Below are 21,986 nucleotides of genomic sequence, written 5' to 3'. Positions count from 1 at the left end.
CCCCACCCCCACCTGTTCAAGTAATGTTGCAATGGACATCTGGGAAATAACAAATTTTAAGAAATAAAATTGGCAAATCTGAAGCATAAGAGTGAATATACTTTCCCAAATACAACTTCAACTTGAGACACAATTCTGGGTATACTGACTGATGGTTTACAAATAGAATACAGGACCCATTTATGCTGCATAAAGGAGGCCTTCAGTCTTTAATCTTGCATTAGGAGAAGCTGCTGTGATGCAGTTGCCACTGAGAAGACTCAGTTCAAAAGCAGAGATGAGGCAGGAGACTGGAAGAAAAGCACGTCGTGAATATCTCTCCTGCCAGGACCAATCATCCATCCTTTATTTTATAGAACATGTCATACGGTGATGAGAATAGTATGTCCTGTGTCAAATCAATGAAGCAAGCACTTTGTCCTGTGCTGCAGCAACCATCATGAAAGATTAATCTGCACAGCACGTAAACACACTTCAGTACAATTATATTCCCAGGGAGCAGATTCTTGATTGTCTCAACTCCAGGCAGTACAGACAGGGGGCACCTCCAAGCAAGCTGGAGCCAGATGGGATGCTGTAGCCTCAGACAGAGTTCAAAACAAGGCTGATGGACTATCCCACCTTCACACAGAATGCTACAGCAACTTCACGGATTTATTCCTCGAGAACTTGTCTCATTAGTTAGGGGTTCAAAACTGAGTCAAGTAGCTATTATTTTAGGCATCCTAATTTTTCTTGCTACATCTGTCTACAAAGTATTCACTAGTGAGTGGTTAAGCTGCAGTGCAGTTATCCACACAGAATTATGTTGTCTTCAGCCACTGACTGTGGAAGTTGAATGTATTTTTTTAATTGATTTACTAGCTAATTGCACATTACTCTTTCCATCAAGTGTGTCACATGCAAATTCAAAGACTGATAGCACATAAAACTGGCATTTCATTGTTTTTGAAGGGGACAGAAGACACAGTTTTGTATTCTGGACATAGAATCAATGCTTGAAAAAATAGAAAGTAACTTTAGACACTTCTACTTACCTTCTGTGTTTCTCTATATGTTAGTTTCCAAAGTTCAAAGACAACTAGAATGTTTCTAGTTTTGCTTTACTGGTGAAATCTAATAAGCTATTTTCCTCCTGGTGCTGCATTAAGCTCTGGAAACTAAAGGGCAGAAAGTTACAAAAGCATAATTTAGGTGTCAAAAATAGGCAGAAAAATGAAAATTCACATAAGCAACCTGGAGAGAACACTGCAAAAGAAAATGGTATCTATAACCTGTTTACATTTTACTGTCTATAAGATATGGTTCTGTTTGTCTATATACTTGTCATACCCACTTTTAATGAGCTGCCCATTACTCATAGCTAATGACTGCTACTAAAGCAGTAAAGTATCAGTGTACAAACCCCTCTCCTGCATTTTGACTACCAGATATTTCCTGATAATGCTAACGTATGGCAGTTTGTAGCTCCCCTCTCATAATCTTCCCACCCAGGGTGAACCTGATCCTCATTAATATGAGCTGTCTGCCTCCTTGATTTCCCCATCTGCTCTGCTACCGCCAACTTAGCATTGCTTTTCTAACACTGCAGGGAAAGATAATTTGCCAATGCTTTTATAAAACTGATTCAAAGTATTCTAGGAGTAAGAAATCACAAATATGTACAATATGTGTTAAAAACTAATTGTTAATACTAAAAATTTAATCTGAGGTAAATATGAGATTGCCTCTTCTTATTAAATCTTACAGAGAATTTGATCAAGCCTTTATTTTTTTTTTGGAACATGTTAGTTAACATGTTCAGTGACCTTCTCTCTTTGGTTAAATTATTCTATCATTTTTCTTTCCATTAATTTTGGCATCTTCCCTTAAAATACATTACTTTGCCACACTATAGTCCCAGGTGAAGACTCTTTGAACACTTGATAAGATTCCTAGCTAGTGAAGAGGGGTCCTTTCGATAAGGCTCTATGTTGTCTCTGTTTCTGGTACAGAAAATGGGTCAGGTCACCTATCTTGTCTCTCCAGCACAAAGACAAATTGCCATTTCTGGTGTCCTGGAAGCAAGGCATTCACTATGTACCTCACAGCTTAAGTTATCTGATGAAAGTTTAAAATGGCACTGTTGCTACTTTATTGACCTGCCAAAGAGAAACACTGACAAAACCTAGCTGAGAATCATTCTCTTTCATGACTTCAAAAACACCAAAGCCCATTAATCCACTAAAATCTGTTCATTTATTATTGTAGTGTGCCAGTGTTAGTTTTGTGAAGTGCCATTTCAGAAGCAATAGGTGGAATGAAAACAGACTGCACTGGAGTTTTTTGTCATTGAATGTACATGAGATTCTGTGCATGAGAGAATCAAAGAAATTTGGGCTGAATCTTTCTGTACATTTACAACTTTAATTAGAGGTGATAGACCACAAGATCTTCACTTTAATGTATAAATTGTTACTAATAGAGGAAGACAACAAAGCAATATAAACTGTTCATTTACAGAAACTTGTCGTCAATGACATGAATTAAAATATATCACTACCAGCCAGTAAGATAAACACTAGGATATGCTTGATCTATAATTCTGAATTTGTTCCTATACCTCATTAAAAAAAACAAAACCCCCTCAAAAATAAAACAAAACCAAAATAAACAGAAAACAACAATAACAACAAAAATAAACAGCCCCTGTCTTCAGAGTTTCTTGAGAGAAGGTTGGTTTTGACAGAAGTTGGAATAAAAAGGGATGACATAACTAGATTGTGCACAATTTCTGAGAGAGGAAGAAAATTCTGAGGAAAGAAGAAATTTGACACTCAAGTAAAGTAGACATTTCCTCAAGCCTTTCAAATCCACGGTACTCCAGAATTTGCCAGCTATTGTAATAGAACTCAGGAGATTTGTGTCAGGGATACGCTAGGTATGATCCACAGTCTCTGATATGCAGTAATTTTAATAAACCAGGTATGAATCAAATTAGAGTAGGACTTCAGTTAAAAAGAATGTTTGATACTGTCTGCATACAAATCCATGTGCACCACCGTCATTCCTTCAGGAGTAAGACTTTCACTCCTGGAGATGCTCCCATAAGTGAGAATCACCAAAGCAGCTGCTTTCCAGGCAGAGTTACAACACTGTCCATGCATGCAGCCATCTTGCTGTGACATCAGCATTTATATGTTATATACTTGAGTTCTATTTCCACTCCAAAGCATATGCAATTATAGTTCTCTTGACTCTTGACATATAAAGCAAAGACCTTGTTCACTATGACAAACTCTAGATGGTTGTTATTAAAGGGTTTATGCCTAGCTAATAAGTGATGACAAAACATAAGGCCACCGCATGCCTTGAATATTTTCTTGTCCGAGATTCTCAGGGCACCTAACAGCTCCTCTTGGACATATAAGAACACAAACATCTGGAGATTCCTTAAAGGATTAAGTTTCTTCTGTGGCACCTCCCACATCACCACCTCTCTGCTTTCTCCCTCATCACCACCCCTGCTTCCTTTGTTACCAAACCATAAAAGCCTGCCATCACAGACCACCACAGTACACAGGGCCCAGAACGTGTCCTCACACAACCATGTCAACAATCCCTACAGGTGCTCACACAAATGCAGCCCTGTGCATCTTCTGATCAGTCTCTGGAGATGCTCTCTGGCCAAGAACTGTCAGCTAACTCAGGCTGCAAAGTCACAACAAGCTCAGGCCACCAACTGATCACAGGATCTACAACACCTCCAAACCAATGCAGAGGTCACAGTGGTGACTTAGAGCTAGCAAGGCATGTCATAGCTAGTTACATCAGGCACATCCTACTTACCAAAAGTGATATGACAAAACCAACAAGAGAATATTCTTGAAATGAAAGAAAGACATCAGCACCTAACCTAGGAGTTGTCGTACTGATGGCAGTTCAAGTCCAAAGCAAACTGCGATGCCCTCACACAATTACTCTCTAGTTCTAGGGGCACTTACACACAACAGCTGCTTTTGTCTCCCTCATGAGCGACAGTTATACCTTTGAATACATGCAGTGTGCATGGTTACTGATAAACAGCTTACATTTCAGTCCAATCTAAAATAATAAAAAAGGGCCCTTCTCCTCTAGTTCCTCAAGGAAGTCAAAATAGCACCAAAGATATAGTACCAGAAAACCAGAGGGGAAATTACAAACACAGGGTCACCACCTACCGTTAAATCCCTTTCTGAGAAGAATCAAATGCAAATCAGACAGAACAAGTAAAAAGCATTATTTTCTGATACTGTTCTGGAACCAGTCACCTGCAAAAAAGGCTTCTAAATTATAACTTTCAAGAACAACCAGAATCTGGTCCTGTAGGGGAAACGGTGCGTTTGCGAGAGGGTTCTTCATGCCCTTGCCGGCTCACCCCACACGGTACTCCGGGTTCAGCGCCGAATACCAAGACATATTGTCACAGAGATAGAGTCTTGGCTCCTATGGTTAAAATCAGGAACGTTCAAACTTTATTGGGGGGTAAACAGGTTATATAGGGTTTTGGGGTGAACATGAGGACAATAACAAGTTCTCATAGGCTAGAAGTCTTTGTTCACATGGCAGCGCTGTTCTCCCATTAGTGGGAGACTGGTGTTCACGAGCCAGTCAGATCCCCCTTGGTGCCAGCGAGACCATGCTTCTAGCATCCATATAATTTTCCTTGGTTTCCATTAGGAAATGTGTCTTCTAGTTTTCCTCCAGGTTGTCTTCCAACAAAGCTTTCTGCTTTTGAATGTGACTATTAAATTAAATTGCTGCATATTTAAGCCTTAAAGCTTAATTCAACACATAATTTAAGTTCGTGTTAATTCTGATCACATGGCTTGTCTCATTTAATAATGCATTAATGGGACATTTTACCTGGTCACATTGAAATTTTCAAGTACTTCCCTTAAACTTTTAAGTCAGGTATAAGATGAGAATCAATCTTCATCTTTTCTCCTCATATTTATGCTTCAACTTATCTCTTTACTTAAACGAAAAATGCAGCATCAGTAATTTATTTGGTGTTGAGAAATTTCCATTCCACTTTCTTTTCACATACTATTGATTTCTATTTCTCTCTGGTTATTTACATTCCTTTGTTTGTTTGTTTGTTTTTTAATTCAAAACATAGCAATGAGTTATAAACACACATTTTAAAAGAATTTTCTGGTTGGGTAGGTATGGTATTTTCAAAGTCTTGTGACGTAACAACATATCACCTTAATGTCAGTATAAGACATTTACTTACACAGCTAAGATATTGTTGTGCATCTGTTTATGTTCTGTTTCTTCAATGTTTGAAAAAATAGAGGAAAATAAAACAATCACTGAGACAACTTCCTGATCTACTGAATCTGATGCATAGTTGTACTACTCTAATGCTGGAAATGTTCAGAGTCCTTTAATTAATAGAGATAATTTAAAATATTGTTTGCTTCTTTTTTTGAATTAAAACAGTGATAGCTATCAATAAAAAAGTTTGCTGGTTGTACATAAAGAAGCTATCTGAAAATTAAGCTCGTAAATATTTTACACCATAGCCTCTTTGAGTGCCTTTCAGATTCTCAGACAAGCACAAAATCAAAGTAACAACCTATCCAAATGGGAGCAAAATATGTTTTATAACATTGCTCATACTTTCAGAAAGAACATTGCTCAAGGCTGTTTCTGAATCTCTGTACACAGACACACAGACACACAGACACACACACACACATTTCTTCTATAGGTCATGCGAGAACTCAAACTGGATGAAATTAAAGCAGCTTAAAGTAATGCAGCTAAAAAAAATTCTGTAAATAACTAGTGGCTTTAATTATGTTTTAAGTGCAAGCATTGCCAGTACACCTGTGGGATAAGGAAAAAAAAAAATTTTATAAATACTTTCTCTTAGTCTAAAAACTCATAAATGTGAAATCTTTCTCTAAATTAGAACAATAAGACATGGAATTGCTGTTGACTAAAAGGATTGTCATGTAAAGCTACAACTTTAAAAGAGCTGGATGAAATTAAAACAGAATAAGATAGAGGCGACCATAATCTAAAGTCTCCTTTGAAAAAACTGGAGTATTTCTTTTTCAAACTGAGTTCATGCCTAAATCTTGGCTTTCTGTTGCAAAGAATAAAAGATGGAAAGTAATAAAATATAGGACTTTCAAAAATACTCAAGAGTTTCAGCACCTGAAGTGTCCTATTTTTATGTAATGCTGTTCATGGAGAAGGAAAAAAGACAAAAACGAGAAAGGTAAAAAAACAATCACTGTTAATTAAACAAAAAGAATATCATGCTAGTAAATATCATGATCCCGAAATCTTCTTTTCATCTCTACATAAAAATTGTCCTCTCAAGACAAACTGTGCTTCTCAAAACTGTATATATGTATACTTTATATATTGCATCAGAGTACTCATTATCTTTCCTCCTATTGGAATATTTATGTTTTTAAATATGCTCAAAAATATTTTCCCCTTGGTATATTACTGACACAATAGTACTAGTGGTTAATGATAGGCTTTGTGTTGGAAATAAGACAAATAAAAAAAACTCTAACGTAGTAACAAACTGGGAAGCGGAGTCTAAGAAATGAATACTTAATACAAGTTTTATTGCAGTGGGAATGGCAAAATTTATTTTGAGACTATGGTGTTTGCTTGCAATATTTCCTTCTAGCATGTTGACAAGTAAAAGCAACTTGCTGCATTTTGTCACCACATCACCATGAAGGTTGAGTCTTTAGATGGTGGGCCACCCACTGGTAACATTCTTTGCACTCTTCTATGTGTACAAATTACCCCAGAGCTGATAGGAAGAGCAACCAGTGAGTATTTTGCATCTTCTTAAGCCAGCAGAGGTACCCAGCTGTGAAGCAGGAAACTTTATCTAAAGTCTTCATTCTTCACTACAGATCTGTCCTGTACACTGAAACAGAAAGCCTGAAAAGTGATATGTAATTATACAATTAAGAAATTTAATGTATGCAAGGGTGCATAGGAAACAAAATCTTGGCATTCTCTTTCAAATGCATAATAATGAAAACTAATGATTTAAGTACAGCTTGAAACTTCCACCACTTAAAAGTCAGGATGTCAGCTAAGCCAGAGAGTCTTCTGTTCTTCCACTATATCAAATGCACGGTAATGTGGCTTAACTCTACTGTCTTTTGTCACAGGTCACGCTAAGTGCCATTGCTCTATTTCCCTTGAGTTAAGAATGCAGCTACTATGGCCCAGCTGGTGCATGGTAACTAACTTCAAGCAGCAGGTTGAATGTGAATTTGACCTATCAGATCTTTCTTTTAATGCCATTCTTCACAGTTATTGCTATGGGATTATTTTACCTTTCTGCAGGGGAGAAGAGTTATGCCATTTTCTTGTTTCTATTTTCACAGGAATACAAATGCACAGCTATTCTGTGCAGCTGCAGTGACATGTGTGCGATGCTATTTTAACTAGCAGCAGAAGGACTGTTATTTTAGAGGGGAGAATATGCTCACACTGTGCACTGGATTGAGAAGAAAGGCAGCATGGGACTCTTGGTCTTCAGTTATAATAAAGGATATGGCCCAGATATTCTTGTCCAGACACAAGGGCAGGCAGTACTGGTGACGGACCACATGCCGGGCTGTGGTGAGGGCAGTCCTCAGGCTCTGCTTTCCTCCTACCTCTTTTGTCCAAGCTCAGTTCCACGTATGATTCTTCACTATGTAGAAGAGATGGGTCGGCTTGCAGACCTCAGGTGCCCATTCTGTCTGCCCTGTCAATGCAGCAAAGCTTATCATTCATGAAAGTCGTGCTATAAAAGGTCGTGGCTGTCTGATGAGGAGAGTGACCATTCCCCACATCTGTGTCTGTCATTGCATAACATTCTTTTCTCAGTAATACACAAGACAGAAGGGAGAGCTATATAGTTTGGATGGAAAGGAATTTCATGTGACATAGTAAAAACACCCCAAAGGCTTGGTGACCTCACTGGAAAAGCTGGAGTAACTCAGGAAACAAATAAGAATCTGTTATAATGGAAAATATCACACAATTTCTATACATTGTCACCATCCACTATGGCTAGCATTCACATAACGATTTTCAGTAGGTCTCAGATGTTTCAGCTTTAAAGGTGCACATCTCACCTTACAAACCAGAGATTGTATGTCATTTCCTTCAATGACACAATGATTTGTTTGTCTTCAGTATTATTCTTCGGGCATTGTTGTCTTTCCTTGTCATATTCTATTTTCATTAAAAAAAGAAAAAAGTGATGTTGAATGGCTGATATGGCTGGAAGTTATTATTTTCTGAAAATGAAAGGTAATTTCATTTTAAAACTCATTGTGGCATTTACCCCACAGCTACTGAAATGTGTGGAAGGAGGAGGGGGTAAAATTATCTTTGTAGCTTTATAGTTTCATTACTATAAGTTTCAAGAAAAATAAATAAACTTTAACAGCTTTTTACTATGGAAACAGGACATTTAGTCTCAGTGGGTATCCTGAGTACTGCATTCTAAATTAGATTAATCTTTCAGTTTTTGTTTTTTTTTTCAAATGGGCCTGTGGCAGGGAATGATCAGGATGAAAAGATACATCTGGAACTTCAGAATCATTTTAACAACAGTTGCCATTGAAGCCTCCATGAAACACAGCCTATTGGGGAGTACTCTAGCATTGCTGGCTAAAAGGAAAAGAATAAACAGCTAAGATAACTGGAACCCTGAAGAAAATGTGTTAGTAATATTAATATAATATACAGAGCAAGGGGAAGAAAAAGGTCCAAGTGTTATGAAAGACTTGGAAAATATTTACAGTTTTCTAAAATCTAGATTTCATAAAGGGACTTTAGATAAAGCTTCTTTGTGCTTGAAAGAAAAACACTGGATATATCCTAAGGCTTTTAAGCTAAGAGTAGAAAATGCTATAGGAATGGAAAAAAACTTTTGTGCAGTGTAACTGCAAGCCCATGATGCATGAGGCAGTCAATGAGGTCGGCCCTCCAGCAAAGAGAGGGAAATTCAGGGCATTATTTACAGTCTTTCCTTCTTCTGGTAAACTTTAGTGTGTTTGGCAGAAACCACAAGGCTAGAGCTTTATCTGTCACAGTTTTCAAGTTAAGTCCGTGTTTCTTCTGCAATTCAAAGTATTTGGGACCCGGGGCTTAGAGAAAAAAATGTCTTAAATGCTGCATACATGCATTTGAAAAAGATGAAGACAGGAAGTGTCAGAAGCACATTAAAGGTTCATTAAAACTTAGCAACTCGAAAGGTTTTTCTACCATAGGCAAATAGACCACTTGAAAAATATTTTTTTCAAATATATATCTGCTGTAAATAGTCTCACTATAGCTGCTGAAAAATGTAAGTCTTGCTTCATTTCTTCACTTTTGTTTTTCTCTAATAATATTAAGAAAAAAAATAATCAGAGAATCATAGGATGAGAGGACAGCCACAGCTGGAAGGGGCTTCCAGAGATCATCTGGTCCAAACTTTGATGGGAAAAGGAAGCTAGATTAAGCTACCTGTCACCCTGTCCAATTACATCATGAAAACCTCCTGTGATGGGGGCTCCACCATGTCCCTGGGGAGGTTGTTCTGGTGAATGATTGTTCTCACTGTAAAAAAGAAATATATTGAGATGAAACCTCTCCCAGTGAAACTTGTGCCTAGTGTTACTTGTCTTCCTTATGTGGCTGCTTATGAAGATAGAGCCTCCATCCTCTTTGTAGCAATCCTTTAAGTAGAGAAATACCATGATGAGGTCCTCCCTAAGCCTTCTTTTCTCCAGAGAGAAAAGACTGTAATGCATAGTATGTACATGTGACTTTTACATGGTATGAACATGTTACTTTAATCCACAACATTTAAAGGAAAAAAAAACCCAACAAAAATAATTATTTTCTGGAGCAGTTGGCTCCAACCATAATCCAAACACTAAATAATAAGTGTGACATTCCTACTTGGATGTTTTAGGAAGTTCCTACTATATCTCCCCTTCTCTCATCCAGTCAGGCTGACTCCATAGCTGCTACTGGTTTCCAGAGCCCTTCTCTCTCCTTTGCACCTGCTCTACCATTTATTCCTTTTTTTTTTTCAAGGTAGCCCCTACCAGTATACCAGTATAGCAAAGCCATCTCAAAATTTTGGTTTTTTTCTGGTTACTTTGATGGATTAATACACTGATTCACCTCCAAGTGTGGAGGGAGGCCTCCAGCACCAATATAAACCAGGAACCATTGAACAAGCAATCAGGTTTGTTTGTGTTGTTATTGAACTCCAGTGTAATGTTCCACACTGAAGTCCTCTTGCTGCCTACTCACCTCCAAAATAATTACTAGTTAAAGGACAGAATCTCTAAACTCTTATTTTGTGCCATTTTGAATTCATTGTAAGTTCATGTATTTGTTTGCTGACATTCTCATTTCTTTGTCCCCTGTGTTCAAGCACAGAGGTAATTTGGTAACACAAGCCATGCTGAAGAATCAGTACAAAAGTCTAACAGGGAACTGCTGGCTCTCCAAATATGTTGATGATAACAAATTTTAATTGCTTCAGAGTGCCAACTGCATGTCAGCAGTTTTGTTAGACCATTGTTACACATCCAGTATTTCAAACAATGATTTTACAAATAAGGAGAATAAGCGCTCATATTGTGGTTTCTGAAATGACAAACGGAGGTATCCTTTTGAGAATAAATATTCTGGGAGTTTTGAATATATTATACTGTCTTGAATTCAGCAGGAAGAGCACTAGGACTTTGACATTTCATTTGAAAAGTAGTCTATATCTTAGAGGAACAAGAAAGAGGATGTCTTTGCTTAAAAGTGTAAGTAATGATTCAGACACTTCCAATTTCTTTTCTATGACTACAGTATTAGAACCTGGTCAAGATATATTTTTTCCACATTGTGATTATGTGTCTTTATAAAAGCTGAAACACAAGAAGTTTTAAAGTGACATAAAGAATCTAGTCATCTTTTTCTATTCAACATTTACTGAAATATTTAAAATAATATTTTTAGCATTAAAATTACAGCCCAGGGCATAAAATAGAGGTGCCTGAGCTAGATCAGATACTGAAGGAAAGGTTACTCACATCAATACAGAGTTCAGGTGATCTGCATAGCCTTGTTCCTGGGGTTAAATACAATGGTGATGCCTGAATAAAGGAGTCTTATCTTTACATATTTTGCCAAAAGTCACAAAGGGCTGAGGCAGCTACTATGGGAACTGAGCCAATGTTTTAGTGCTTAACACTGCTTAGTTGGTCTAATAGTGACTTCACTGTCCCTTGCTAAGCACCTTGAGAATGAATCTGAGCTTTCCATGTCTAGTGTAGATCTGTACTTTGAACAGTACTCACACTCAGTGGCCACAATGTGAAACTGGCATGATAAAAGCATAGCAGCTTCACTCAAAGTCAATGTAATCCTCATGGTTTATATGAGCCATTCATAACTCTTGATGATTCCTTTTTTACCAGTGTTGCCCTGTCTTAAGCACTGTCTTCACAAATACTGTATTGTGGCTGTGTTATTTCGCAAATAAAAAAAAAATTCTTTCTAGGAACAGCAATAACTAGATGAGGCATATTCATTGTTAGTTTTATATCAAAAAACAAGGATCTTTTTTCTTCTCTTGGTTACCCCTTCCTTAAAAAAACCTAAAAACCAAACCAACAGCCTACAGCATTTTAATAATGGAATAAAGTTCACAATAGAGGAAACATAAGGCAGAACACAGTTCATAGGCTGAAGAATGAGTATTAATTGACAAAGTGAGAAAGATTTTTATTCCACAAGTTGTTTTGTTCTTCTGGAGCCCTAATTGAGAGAGGATTGAATATGACCCTATTTCCACTGGAACTTCTTTGAGGCACAACATTTACCTTTGTGTAAGAAAACTGATTTTTCTGTTTTTCTGCAGAAAGTATTACTGTCCTTGTCCAGCCTTCCTAACCATCTAAGGCCTAAGTAGAGGTCACCTTTTTACAGGGCTCTTTGTTCAAACAACTCTGTAGCAAATTGTGTTAAAAGATTGACATTTTGGCTTCACTGGGATTCTTGCTGGTTCAGTTCAGAAAAGCAGCAACTAATAAACATTTTGCTTCTAACTCTAACTTAGAGCATCTGGGACAAAGAATAATGAAAAATGTTTTTCTCTCAGTTATCAAAAGTGTTTTGTTTCAAGTCTGTTTTGAATTTTATATTTAGAGTTAAGGCTGGTTCTTGTTTTATCAGCACTAGTTCTTCTAGCTGTAATTCCTTTGATTTTTATGCATACAGGATGCACAGACAAATCTCAGAAAGCTCACTAAGAGACAGATTGGCCATGAGAGTTGTTTAGCCTCCTCCTCATAGAAAGGATTTGGTTGGGTTTTTTCTCCTTGCCTTTTACAATAACTTTTTTATGCAATACTCACATGTTGTATTCCTGTGCTATTGTCATCTAGTATTCCTACACCTGCATATCTTCCAACTGTGTGCATTTTACAATGAAAATTGCATTTCAAATAAATCAGTACTGTATTTCAGGCAACGTCATCTCCCTGGATGAGCCAGAAAATCCCACTTAGTGTAAGAGCTAATTGACTACCAACAGTGAATTAGGAATTATGAGTGAAATCAGTTTTAAATCTAAATAAATTAGAAAACTAATATACTCCCAATGCACAAGTCTCTCATAGCTACATTTTCTACAGCCCTTATTACAAACAAATGCAAAATATATTTGATATATCAGGCATTTAGAAACAGAAATATATTAGAAGACATCAGGTAAGTTATTAGATCTGTTTTTCTCCTAAAGAATGCACCAGAATTGTTTCTGAATTCCTATGACATAAACAGTGCTGGCTTCTCTTCTTCATTTCTTTTTTTTTTTCTTTTTTAAATTCAGAGAAAACATCAGAAACATAGGTGATTAGGCCTGAAGACAAAATTAGTCTTAACAGAAAAGCATTTAAAAATTCAATAATTAGCAATTTACATCACAGTTGCCTTAATAGGTTATGAATATTTTTCTGTAGTTTTATATGTAGATGGTATAAATGCTACAGGAAACTGATAAATCAGTCACTTGCAGAGCTTATTAATGCACTTTATTTATGCAAGTATTGGCTTAGTACATCTGTAACAGTTCTTCAGAATAAAGCTACAGTGATGTTTATATGAACAAAACCAAAGTTATCTGATACTTAAAGCCTGTGCAAGTTGGTCAGATGAGTGAAAATTTCTATGTCTCCATGTTGTTAAAAACACTTGTAATAAATGCAACTCCATCTGAAAGTAGCTAACAAGACACTAAGTAATTTCATCGTGGATTTTATTGTAATATATAGTATTTGAGTTTCTATAAACTTTTCTACTAGAGTGAAACTATAGCATATAATTCTGCAGAAGATAATTTTTTTTCATAGTCTATACACACATCTGTACATTTGTCTACTGCTGATCCAGGAAGAAATTCTTGTATTTGTGAATGTTGAAGTCAGTAGTGAAGGTTTTCTCTTTGTTTCTCCACCATTACCTGACCCATTCTCACACCAGTGAGAATGTTCACAGCTTTTCTTCCATCTCCTTGGAAGAAAATACATACCTTTATCCTTATGTAAGACTGCTGAAAGAGGAACAAACACTGAAACTGGGAATAATCACCACTACAAAAACCAGTTTGATTTTCTCTTTTTTTGCTATCCACTGCTTAATACATGTGTATTTTTCTTTACTGTGGCACACCAAATGAAAATTAATTTCTTGCTTAGGAGTGTCAGTCTGTAAATGATTTCTAGGACACCAGTTACACATGGTGGAAAAGTGTATACAAGATTGGTGAGACACAACAGAGGAGTTTTGCGTAATCTGGACACTTTTCTTTCAATGTGGCAGGAAAAGTTTGCTGGGAAGATGACACCTCCATTGTGGAGAAGTCCAAAGCAGCAGCAGCTGAGATCTGACTAGTCACATCAGTGTGTGTTTAGCCTTGGGGTGAACCAGGGCTTTGACCCACAGTTTCATGTATTGGCAAACAGGTATTGGTTCCCCAGTTTGAAAGTACTGTTCTGTATATAGTGGAGTAGAAAAGAGCAATGGTTATTGCATGTAATTATGGGAAGTAACTGTGAAAAGGCTTAGAACTTAATTCCACAAACACGAAAAGCTATCTGCAGTTACACAGTTACTGTGATGTTTCTGTTGCAGATGGAGTAATGCCAGCATATCAAATACACCAGTGTTTACAGTAAGTCTTCACTGATCAAATAGCTGTACATATGCTGTTCTAAAACCTTGATGAAAAACAGCAAAAGTAGGTCTGCACAAAACTGCAGGCATTGCCTGTCCAAAGAATTTTGACAATGTTCTTTGCTATTCTTCGGTCCCTGAATTTTGTGGTGAGACTCCCTGGGCTGGTTGTCACTTCTAATTATGAAACAGTGACTTGATGAAAATATATGCCAGCCACTAGAAAATACGTACATAAAACAATTAACTGTATCTTCAGAAACCTGTTGGATACACTTATTTCTTGTTAGGTCAATAATACATTCCACTTTACTTTTTGCATTTTATCCTAGGAGCTGGCTAGTACACTTAACAATATACTGGAGTATTGTTTTTAAAAAAAATCAAATAAAAAGTATTAACTGATTATGATAGGATGGAGTGATTCAAGGAAGGTAAGTTGTTTTTTTTTTCTTTGTGTCATATAAGAACTAATGGACCATATCTGAAGTTCCCTTGATTTGGAGTTATTTTATCTATCTAGATATGATCCGTCCTCTTATAGAACATTGAAAAGTACTACATGGAGGATTTTGGAAGGCTTATTAAAAGTATTTGCCCCACAAATTTTCTTTGCATTATCTTAGGCATAATCAGAAAGAGAACAGAAGACAAAACCTTGTTGTCCGAGTCCTACGTAGTGCATTCATCATTTGTGCAGCCATAGAAAATTATCAGCAAAACCCTCGTGCTAGAAAGCAATTAAGAACTTCTGCATATGGTCAGACTCTTCATGTCTGTTACTCACCAGTAAATCTGCCCCAGAAATTAGTTTAGATCATAATCTATCTTTTACCTGTGTCCACTTGATGAATCTGTCAGAGCAGATAGTAGTTTACAAAATTATCAACCTAAATGTTCCTGTAGCTCCTTCTTTTTTTGTTCCTACTGCCTGTGAAATACATTTTGTTTTCTTCTCCAAATTTCCTTTCCTTTTCCCCAGAGGATTTTTTTCCTATGGTGTTTTAATCTTATCCCTGGCTTTCTGCCTCTGTTTACAACCACCTTTTTTTTTCACTCTTGAAGTGTATTCAGAGGGTGGAAGCTCTATTGTGCTCTTCTCTGCCCACATGTCTTTACATGTTATAAAAAAGTGGAAAATGCCATTCCTTCTCTTTTCACAGTTCTTAATGTCACTATTTATTTGGTCAACATGGAAGTCTGAGCCCATATGATCTGCAAAGAGCCAAAGACCTCCTCTTCACAACTGAACTCTTACTATTTCCTGACAACATACCCACAACATATCATAGTTACATTCTTACCACAAGACATAAAATACACTTCATGCCTTTCATTTTTAAAAATACCAGATATGACCAAAGAAGCAGATTTTATTTTTTTTTAAATCTCACTCTTGGAACAGATCTCTCCTGCTGACAGAACAATCATGGCTAAGAATGACTTTTTTGTTGTTGTTTAAGTCTGAGGACTTTTTCCTGAATTCATTTAAATATGGAAAACTCCCCAAAAAGTTGGTGTTCATGTGCTCATTCAGCAGAGACTGCTCCCACTATCTGGATGAATGTAGTGGCTAGAAAACCATAGTGACTAGATGTGTTATGTCAAGTGATCAGAGTTTCATAGCAACTCTTTTTGCTATAATACACTTTGTTCACCAAGAACCTCACTGATCATGCTTTGGAGGTGTTCCAAGGGCTATCGTGAGTGAGAGAGATTGAGAAAATCCAAAGTTATAATCATGAAAACCTCTTATAAAGCTACATTCTAAATTCTACACCTGCTTTACTTTTTGATCTTAAAATTCGTGTGACTAGCTAGTGTCTTTGCACATGTCTGTTATTGATGGGACAAAGAATTGAGTACATTGTTGAAATCCAGATTTATTCCAGAAATACAGCATTCTTCATGATATGTCTCCTGCTGGACTGATATGCCCCCTTGAGAACATGTGCCCCTGTTAGTGCATACCTAATGGGTTAGGGGATGCTGAGGCTTCGCACACACTGCAGCTGCAGCCACCTTATCCAGGGGTTGGAGCATAGTAGTTCAAGCAGTCAGATGGATCTGGGAGATCCCCAGAGCTTCAAGTATATCCTTGTGGTTACTTGACCCTCTGAATCCACACAGAGCAGCTCTTTCTAGGGGATGTGCTGGCCTGTTTAGACCCTCTCCATCGGGTGAGTTCATACTGCATGGTAGGTCCAAGCCAGAGCCAGGGTTTCAGCCCTAACCAGACTTACAGATTTTTAGTATTCTGAGTTAGGCCTTGGAACACTTCAGGGGCCACAGGAGCCCAAACTCAGCAAGATAGAATTAGTCACCTCTTTTTGATATTCTACATCAGGGCACAGAGCAAGCAGGGCTACTCCACAGGCTCTGTCAGGAGCCTGGGTGGTCCAGGCACAGGTCATGTCCTCATCCATGGGATGTCATCCCCCAGAACCTGAGTGGGGCAGGTGGTAATCCCTCCAGGAGGAAGGGCTGTGCCCCAGACAATAACAAAGCTCAGGGCACAAAAGCCTGTCATAGCCTGAGCTGAAAAGGACATTTTGGGCCCCAAGGCAACCATATTAGTGCCTTCTGGTCCAAGAATAGACAAATTTGGACAGTTTAGGAGCCATCTACAAGCTGGTTGGCATACATATGAAGATTGTGCTCCATACAGGCATGCAAGGGAGCAGAAGGAGGTAGAAAAGACAGCTTTCTTCCTTTCCCTATCTTTTCCTCCATTTCTCAGCTCTGACAACACTCCAGTAGCTTCCACACCATCAGCAGGAAGCTTAGTCAGCTGAGATTGGCTCAAGAGTCATTGGGAGTCGCTGAGGAGACTCATCAAGCAGGTTTCACCAGCATTTGAACACCTGTCTGCTGACATTGAAATTGTGCTCTGAGGCCAGACAGACAAGGATTAAACTCTGTACCACTGTGATCCTAGGCACCCAAGACCTTTTTGTAGCTTGTCTACAGATATTTCCAGAAACATAAATCATGGGCAAAGTAGTCAAGACATTCAGCCATGAGTGACATATGAAGGTGATATTATTGTCCTTCCTTTTATGAAAATAAAAAATATTTATTTCCATAGACTTTTAAAATGCAAAACTATTTATTGGGCACTTTCTGTGCACTAATCATGGCTATCCACATAGCTGAACTCAGGATGGATAACCAAACTAATGCAAAATTAATTCATATTTAAAAACTAGAAAGATTGTTTCCATACCCATTACTGTAGAAAGCTTACATTTTGATAATCGGAGGCAAATTGTTCAAGGTCATTAAATAAGCAAAAATGGTTTTCTCTTTTCACAAAAAAAAATCTACTCACTGTTAATTGGCTACCTCTAAATGTAATTTTAGCTTTCATTTCTAATTGAAATTCACAGTCTAACAAACTCCATCTAGCAGGAAAATTAGTAAGTTATAAATACATTTTACTGTTATTCTGTTTTAGGCCAAAGTGTATTTTGGTAATGTCAATGGACTCTCACTTCATTATCAGGAGCAATTTTGTTGAATGAATTCTTCCACTAGCATATACAAAACACAATATGAAAGTCTTCCTCTTCTCCAATGTTCTTTGTTACACTATGCCTAAAGGAAGAGTTCTTTTTAAAGTTACACAGGAACTTGATTCTGAGGTCTACTCTGATAAAATTATTAAACAGAATTTTAACACTGAAATATAAATGCAATCTAAACATCTTGGGGTTTAATTTGTGAATGTAAAACACTCTTAGCAAACAATTTCTTGGTAATCTATAGGTTGAAATATATTTACATAAAGTAGCTGTTGAATAATTCCAGGGAATGAAAATATTCCAGGAAGATGTAATAATTTGCTTACAATTTTGCTTACAATTAATGAACAGTAGAAACCTCTGTATTTATGAATAGATCTGTTTGCTGCAACTAATCCTCATGCATCTATTCAAGATGCCTATCTATTTTCAGAGTGTTTCAGATGACAGTATACAAAGACAGGTCACTCTGTTTCCAGGCCCTTTTAAGAAAAATAATAGAGGCTTCTCAATTCAAAATAGTACGGGATTACACTAATTTCCATGTAATCACCATTAAAGTCCAATAAGATAGGAAGTTGTTGTAGCTCCTTTTTTATGCAGCACAAAGAGTGATAAGTTTTATCTTATGGAAAAGAAAAAGCAAATCCAGCATCAGGATTCAGAAGCAAGTTCCTTGGTACAGTTGTTATAAAGTACTGAGTGTGTGTTTTAAATCCATGGACTTCCAATGGAACACAATGGAGCGTTGTCATTCCTTTTTCCTGGTCTCCTTTATTTCCTTTGAGGTCTGTTTAGAGTTGTATGATCTTAATTCTCTTACTTGGAGGGTTTCAAGTTATCAATAATCATCAGTAATTGTCCTTTTTTTTCATGGTTCAAATCTAGATTCACAAATGCTAGTCCAAATGTTTGCTGACTTACTTTTTTGCATTTGCAGTTCTCACTGGGACTTTCATATTTGAAGATCAGGGAGAAAGCAATGTCTTTGATGTTTTCAAAGGTTGCAAAGATATTTCTCCCTCCAGCGTTATGAGTTTCATTTGAAGACATGGAAAGAAGTCTGAATTTTATAGAAATTATCTGGACTGTGATACACTTGAACAAAATAGGTCCTACAATTTTTAGTAAATATTACTTTTCCTGATTTGTGAAATTGTTAACCCCTTTTGTACTGTGAACAGAGTTTGCAAATAAAAAAATTGCAATCATCATAAATGTAACCCATCAGTGAATGAATTCTGGTCTTTGTACCCAAGTCACACAGCATGTGTATCTATTACCTTCCCATCAAGGTAGTTCAGGCAATGGTGGGAATTCAGTGGGCTTCCTGTCAGGTTACAGTGATTTAACGATCCTTTACAAGAACAAGTCACATTATAGCCTCTGTTTACATGAACATCCCAAGGCTATTTTAGGTTTCTCTCCAATGTATCTTTCATGTACCTGAACTTCCTGTGACATCACTGGCATTCAGCAATGTAACATATTTTTTGTGCATAAAAATACACTTCATGCATGTTATGATGAGATAGATTACTTGTGTATCCTTTCCAACTCAGTGTATTCTGTGATTCTGAAGAGTGATTTATTATACACTTTATTGTGCCTCCTTTGCCAAGACCACCACCAAGAACTTTTACAGACACTTCACTCTGTTTGACATGGGCATGTACAGCTGTACTCCCTACACAGACTTCACACAGATTTCTAAAACAGATCACTCTTTCCCCACCATGGGATATACTAAGAGTGATCTCAGCCTAAGTTTCTATTTAACTTTTCCACTTTCTCTGCTTTCATGCAGCTTCCAGCTTGGTCTTCTAACCATGGGGTCATTGTCTTATCAAAGTTAACATAATCTTGTTTTATCTGGCTGAAAGGACAACTATTACTCCATCATATTAGCAGATTCTGCATTTGGAAAAGTGACATAAACATAATGACAAATCTGTCCAATACCAGAGCTGAACAAACATGATCTGAAGCAGAAGTGAGCACAATGGTCTAATTTTGAGCAATTTATCCAGTTAACACGATGCAGAGGTGTGCCTTTACATGACATTAAGATGCAGCAAGTTGAGCCCAGCCATCAGCCGGTCACCCAGACAGCCACAGAAAAGATCCTAGATGCCTTAAAATTTTATTTTCTCTGTTTGCCCAAACCATAGTCTTGGGGTCTTGGGGTCTTGCTTGTGCAGTAACTGGCTACTGTCTTCTTAAACAATGATACTCCAAAGTATGCACATTTTACCTGACCTTGTCATACCTTAACTTACCTTACCTGGTAATCATTAAGGCTGAGTGACTGATGCTGTCCCTGGTCTTCCAGGGTAAAACTGATAGCACTGCAGAGATTTTCCACAGTCAAAGGTTTTCCTTGATATCTTAACAAGCTGTGAATCATGAGCTGTAGATAAGACTGGTCCTTCAAAGCATAAAAATAGCTTGAAATTTTGTTATTACAAAAGGCCAATTCTTGAAACAGTCACACAATGAAGCAACAGTCACACAATAAAGTATATTGTCTAGGGAGGCTGTCCTGGACCTATATTGCCTCTAAATGCTATTTTCAAATCCAAATAGATAGATTCCTTTGGAGGAATATTTAGATGCATGGGTTCATGCTGATCTTCTCTGAACTGCCACATCATTGCATGAGTTTTGGAGTCTCAGAGGAAACCCGGTTTCTTAAGTCCTCAGTGAAAGTTCACGTCATAAGACTTGAGAAAAGCCCATGCTAAAGCTACATTGCCCATCAAACTCTTTGCCCTTCCTATGCTTTTCTCTAATTCACACCCTTCTATCAATTTATCATAACAACTGCAGGCATTCAAAGGAATTCCTTAAAGTGAGTCTACCTCCATCTCTTAAAAAATGAAAAGATGCACTTACATGCTGCAACAGTGAGTTTGACCTAAAGTGTCAGTGCTAGTAGAAAACTCAGAAATTATTCATATCCAAAATTATTTATGTTAGACAGAGTGTGGATAGCTTTGAAAAATTAACTGTAGCATAAGAATTTTTAATTAAGCTTTAAAGAATCTGAAGTCTGTGAAGGTGCTTTGTGACAGCTCAACAAAATTAATTACAACAGACTAAAAATCTAGCTGTAAAGTAATTCCCAGCTGTCTATTTGAACTCTAATTTCAGCTACTGTACTGCAGAAATGTCAGCATGTGGACTTCTGGCTAAGGACCCAGGTCAGGATTTTGGCTTTGATCCATGCAAGTGGTATTCTTGGGGTTACAGCACTGGAACAAAACTTGTGCACTTAGTTGCCACAGAGTAGTATCAGGCAGTTTCTGGTATCTAACTGTCACCATGTAGCTCAGGACAGCTTCTCCTCCTGGCTTCTTGTCAAATCTAACTCACCCCACCAACTGTTTCTACCCAAATTCCCCATGAGCTTTACTCCTGATACCCCTGTGCCAATCCCAGTCACTATCACATGAACTTGTGTGCCAGTTTACTTATTAGTTCCATCCTAACACAACAGTACTAACTCTTCCCTGTGTTTTCCACGGCAAAGTCAAACTGGTTTCCTCTCAAGCTATCCATGCCTAGCATGGCCTTTCTGAGGAAAGCCATATGATTTTTCTTCAGTTTATGTGTGTATGCCTTGAACAGTCCAGAGCAAATCTAAATAGTGACCGGCTTGGGAAGTTCTGCCCAGCTCTTCCTGCCTTGGACAGGTTCATACCCACATAACTCATGGAAATATGGCTGTACAGAACACTTAGGTGTCAGAGTCATATAAGACTGGACAATGCTCAGAGAAGATGGATTATATTTTTTGACAAAAATTTTACATACATATAACATTTATTCAAGATTCAATGTTTGGACAGGAGCAATAAAATTCAGAACCTTAATGTACTGCCAAATTTTTAGTCCCTCTTTTAAAGAAAAGGACAAGGGAGTTTCTAGTGTAAGCTTGTAAAAGTTGTTCTTACTATAACCTAAGTAATATATTTTTTTCCTGATTACGCTCGCAGAACTATATGAGCTTCATGTGGCAGGTATCTAGTCTAGAATATTTCAACTTGAATATCTCAAGTTTGGCAGTCATAAGCATGAAGAACTGAGAACTAGAACTACTACAAACAGGAGTGAGAGCCAAGATAAAGATTAGAAAATACCACTGGTTCAATTTCTAAGAATTACAATAGCGATACATCTCATGCTTCCCATGCACAAGTTAGTTGACTGAATTAAAATTCCAGT

General features: G+C 37.3%; 1 long non-coding RNA gene across 2 annotated transcripts in view; it reads right to left on the bottom strand.

Annotated features, from left to right (window-relative positions):
* Nucleotides 1–7,340: 7,340 nt before the first annotated feature.
* Nucleotides 7,341–21,986, bottom strand: part of LOC139670857 (uncharacterized) — a 47,106-nt gene continuing 32,460 nt past the window's right edge. For both annotated transcript variants that reach the window (XR_011697591.1, XR_011697592.1), the window contains 2 exons: nucleotides 8,136–8,235; nucleotides 7,341–7,762 (listed from right to left, as the gene is read on the bottom strand). This is a non-coding gene — a long non-coding RNA (uncharacterized lncRNA). The remainder of the gene's footprint in view (nucleotides 7,763–8,135; nucleotides 8,236–21,986) is intronic.

The sequence above is a fragment of the Pithys albifrons genome, chromosome 4, assembly GCF_047495875.1.
Source record: "Pithys albifrons albifrons isolate INPA30051 chromosome 4, PitAlb_v1, whole genome shotgun sequence".
In the NCBI taxonomy this organism is placed as follows: domain Eukaryota; kingdom Metazoa; phylum Chordata; class Aves; order Passeriformes; family Thamnophilidae; genus Pithys; species Pithys albifrons.
The sequence above is the reverse complement of the archived record's forward strand: the minus strand, read 5'-3'. Positions and strand labels throughout refer to the sequence as shown.